At 42.7% G+C, this 4,750-nt stretch overlaps 1 non-coding gene across 1 annotated transcript; it reads left to right on the top strand.

Annotated features, from left to right (window-relative positions):
• Positions 1 to 3,105: 3,105 nt before the first annotated feature.
• trnar-ucu (transfer RNA arginine (anticodon UCU)) lies at positions 3,106 to 3,198 on the top strand. Its single transcript has 2 exons — positions 3,106 to 3,142; positions 3,163 to 3,198. It is a non-coding gene; the product is annotated as a tRNA-Arg (tRNA).
• Positions 3,199 to 4,750: the final 1,552 nt, after the last annotated feature.

Here is a 4,750-nt window from a genome sequence, read left to right as displayed (position 1 = left end):
AAAAATCGTAGATGAGTAAATTGGTGTAAAAAAAATATTTGTAAGCAAAGGAGAGCCCGTGCTGCGTGTGAAACACATCAATAGTTCAGCATTTCTGAAAAGTTTAATTGAATTGACAAAGAAATCCTCTCCTTAAACTTCAAAAAAGGATTATCTGTGGAGCCAGCAGGCATAACACTGCAGTTGCCCGTTTCTCACAGGTGTTTGAAGTTGTGGTAACATTTAGCAGGTTTGGCGCCGTGGCTTAGCTGGTTAAAACACCTCACTAAAAACCAAGAGGCCCTGGGTGCGAATCCCAGTGGTATCTATTCGTAGACAACAGGCCACTCATTGTCAATATTTATGGAGCTTAATTTAAAGACAATGGGAGAAGCATGAGTTACAGCTTTCTGTAGCTGTTTTATATAGCTATGAACAGTGGTGTGAAAAAGTGTTTGCCCCCTTCCTAATTTCTTATTTTTTGCATGTTTGTCACACTGAAAGTTTCAGATCATCAAACAAATTGAAATATTAGACAAAAATAACACAAGTAAACACAAAATGCAGTTTTTAAATGAAGGTTTTTATTATTAAGGGAAAAAAAATCCAAACCTACATGGTCCTGTGTGAAAAAGTGATTACCACCTAAACCTAATAACTGGTTGGGCCACCCTTAGAAGCAACAACTGCAATCAAGCGTTTGCGATAACTGGCAATGAGTCTTTTACAATGCTGTGGAGGAATTTTGGCCCACTCATCTTTGCAGAATTGTTGTAATTCAGCCACATTGGAGGGTTTTCGAGCCTTAACCGCTTTTTTAAGGTCATGCCACAACATCTCAATCGGATTCAGGTCACGACTTTGACTTGGCCACTCCAAAGTCTTCATTTTGTTTTTCTTAAGCCATTCAGAGGTGGACTTGCTGGTGTGTTTTGAACTTGAACTTGAACTTTATTGCCATATGTAACCGGTACTGGTACAATGGAATTCTTACTTACAGAAAGTCTCTCGATTGTAAAACAAGTGTAAAAAACAAGACAAAGTGCAAACAGTGCATCAAGACAATGTACAAACAAACAATAGACAATGTGCAAGTAAACATGTAGACAGTTTGAATGTAAACAATACACACATGTAAACAATGACTGGAGATGTGCAATAGATAAGAAATCATAAAGAGGTAGATGGTGATGGTGTAGGTGTGGTCCGAGGGGGATGGCTAAATGTGTTCGCCAGTCTCACTGCTTGTGGATAGAAGGTATTGAAGAATCTAGTGCTAAGAGCCTTCTTCATGATAGAGTCAGTGTTCACAGTCCAGGTTAGATCTTTAGAGATGTGAATTCCCAAAAACCTAAAGCTGGTGACTGTTTCCACTTGCGTTCCATCAATACTGAGTGGGCTGTGAGTGTATGGCCTGTGTCTCCGAAAGTCCACTATTAGCTCTTTCGTTTTCTTTATGTTCAAGTCCAGGTTATTGCTATGACACCACCTAAGCAGGTGTACAACTTCATCCCTGTAAGTGGACTTGTCATCATCACTGATCAGTCCTATTATAGTGGTGTCATCGGCAAACTTAATGATACGGTTGTTGCTGTATCTTGCTGTGCAGTCGTGAGTAAATAGGGAGTACAACCTTGGACTCAGACAGCAGCCTTGTGGGGTTCCAGTGCTCAGGGTGAGTGGTGTTGATGTTTTATTGCCTATCCGCACCACCTGTGGTCTCTCGATAAGAAAGTCCAGCAGCCAGTTGCAGACAGAGTTGCACAGACCTAATCCCCTGAGCTTTGTCACCAGTTGACTGGGTATGATGGAATTGAATGCTAAACTGTAGTCCACAAACAGTATTCTCACATACGAGTTCTTAGTGTCCAGGTGTTCCAAGGCTGTATGCAGAGCCAGGGAGACAGCATCATCCACTGATCTGTTATTCTGGCAGGCGAACTGCAAGGGGTCCAGGGACTCTGTGATGGAGGAGTTGATGTGTGACAACACCAGCTTCTCCAGGCATTTCATCACCACAGATCATTCAGAATCATTCAGGCATGTCACTTTTGTCTTTTTGGGGGTTGGAACAATAGTGTTTTTTTTAAAGCAGGTGGGGACCATGGACTGTGACAGGGAGGAGTTAAAGATGTCCGTAAACACTGTGGTCAGCTGGGCTGCACATGTCCTCAGGACGTGAGGTGGTATCCCATCAGGCCCTGCAGCCTTACGGATTTTCACCCTGCTCAGAGTCTTCTGCACATCCTGCTCTGAGAGTTTCAGAACAAACTCGCCCTGCACACTTGGGGTCTTCTCAGCATTGCCCGTGTTCAGAGCATCAAAGCGGGCATAGAAGTTTGCCCGCTTTGGATCATTGTCCTGCTGCAGAACCCAAGTGTGTTTCAGCTTGAGGTCACGAACAGATGGCCGGACATTCTCCTTCAGGATTTTTTGGTAGACAGCAGAATTCATGGTTCCATTTACCACAGCAAGTCTTCCAGGTCCTGAAGCAGCAAAACAACCCCAGACCATCACACTACCACCACCAGAAAAGGAACAACATTGGTATGATGTTCCTTTTCTGAAATGCTGTGTTACTTTTACGCCAGATGTAATGGGACACACACCTTCCAAAAAGTTCAACTTTTGTCTTGTCAGTCCACAGAGTATTTTCCCAAAAGTCTTGGGGGTCATCAAGATGTTTTTTGGCTCATCAGTGGTTTTCGTCTTGGAATTCTGCCATGCAGGCCATTTTTGCCCAGTCTCTTTCTTATGGTGGAGTCATGAACACTGACCTTAACTGAGGCAAGTGAAGCCTGCAGTTCTTTGGATGTTGTTGTGGGGTTTTTTGTGACCTCTTGGAAGAGTCGTCGCTGTGCTATTGGGGTAATTTTGGTCTTTAGAAATGGCTTTATAAACTTTTCCAGACTGATAAATCTCAATCACTTTTTCACACAGGGCCATGTAGGTTTGGATTTTTTTTCCCTTAATAATAAAAACCTTCATTTAAAAACTGCATTTTGTGTTTACTTGTGTTATCTTTGTCTAATATTTCAATTTGTTTGATGATCTGAAACTTTCAGTGTGACAAACATGCAAAAAAATAAGAAATCAGGAAGGGGGCAAACACTTTTTCACACAGCTGGCTCTGTGGCGCAATGGAGAGCGTGTTGGACTTCTAGGCCTTGATAGAATTAAGTCATTCAAAGGTTGTGGGTTTGAGTCCCACCGGAGTCATGTATCATTTCGATTGAACCTTTCGAAATCCTCTAGGGATTGGTGTTGATCAAGTCAAATACAGGACTTCTTAAGAGTCCACAGTTGAAAATGAACCAGCAGCCACAAGAAAGAAATTAGCACTGGACTGTGATCACATCACTCCTGTCCTGGAGTCCTTGCACTGGCTTCCTGTCAACTTCAAAATCCTCAAGCTCACCTATAAGGCTCTCCATGGCTTGGCACCTCAGTACCTGTCTGGGTTATCGCCCTACTCCCCACCTCACAACCTTCGCTCTTCTAATTGTGTTTTCCTATCTGTCCCCCAGTCCATCTACACTCTATGGGTGACAGGGCCTTCTCCTGTTTTGCCCCAAAGCTCTGGATCTTTATCCCCAAGGATATCAGAGAGTCACCTTCTCTAAACTCCTTCAAATCCAGACTCAAAACCCTCTTCTTTAGAAGAGCCTTTAATGAACTATTCTTTACCCCTCTGTTCCTACTGTATTTAATACCACCATATATTGTCTCCTCTAACTGTGTATTCTCATCCTGCTTATCTTGTGTATTTTTTAACTTTATTGTTGTCATTCTGTAAAGAGCTTTGAAAAGCCACCTCTAAAGGTGCTATATAATGTAAAGATTATTATTATTATTAATAATAATGAACAGTGCATTTAACACTGAGCACATGCGGTGCTTCCTTGCAAAGGATTGCAAAGGTTGGGAATTAGCTTTTCACTCGTGTTGTTGAAGACCGTATCCTGGCTTTGTTGCAGGAAATGTCTGGATGCCATCACCGGATCAAGGAAAGGATCAGGGTTTTGGGAAGTCTTTTTGATGCCTGACACTGTCTGAACTCTTCACCATAGCTGGCAGTAGATACTAGTTACGAACTACAATTTCCAATAAACCCCCTAGGAGACTTCATGGGGGCATCTGCATCTGCCTGGCCGTGGTGACGTTACACAGGTCCCTTCCTGTGCTGGCTGCAGTCAGAGACACGTGCCGAGATGATGAGATCATCTTTTTTAAAGGATTATTTTCTAAAAAGTTAGTGAAAATATAGGGGTGTTTCCACAGGTTCTTGCATTTCGGGGGTAACTGCAGCTGGTATCGCGGATCTTCCTCTCAGCCTCGTACATCTTTACACTCATTACAGCTGATGTCACACTATCCCATTTAAAAACTGTCACACTCTGTAACACACACACAGGACTGAACAGGACAATTCCCCACACTGCAACTACACTTCACTGAACTCACACCACTTTGACACACGAGTGTGTTTTTCCATTTTCACTCCACGTTCCTGAAAGCTTCTTCAATTAACCCTTTATATACTTTATAAATACAAGTATGAATAATTTTGCACAGAAACAGGGGAACTGGCTCCATTACTGGAGACTGTGAAACCAAACAAACTCTCTCTGACTGCTGGACAGTTTCTCACTTGTGATCCCTAAGGTACTAAGGTGCCAAGCCTTGCTTGTATGTAAGCATGAGGATTTAGAAGTCGACAAGAAATGTGACAGGAAGCCAGTGCAGGGACAGTAATGTGATCACTTGCACT

The sequence above is a fragment of the Lepisosteus platostomus genome, chromosome 5 (assembly GCF_059453375.1).
Source record: "Lepisosteus platostomus isolate fLepPlt1 chromosome 5, fLepPlt1.hap1, whole genome shotgun sequence".
NCBI classification, from domain to species: domain Eukaryota; kingdom Metazoa; phylum Chordata; class Actinopteri; order Semionotiformes; family Lepisosteidae; genus Lepisosteus; species Lepisosteus platostomus.
This window is presented reverse-complemented; position numbering and strand designations above follow the sequence as displayed.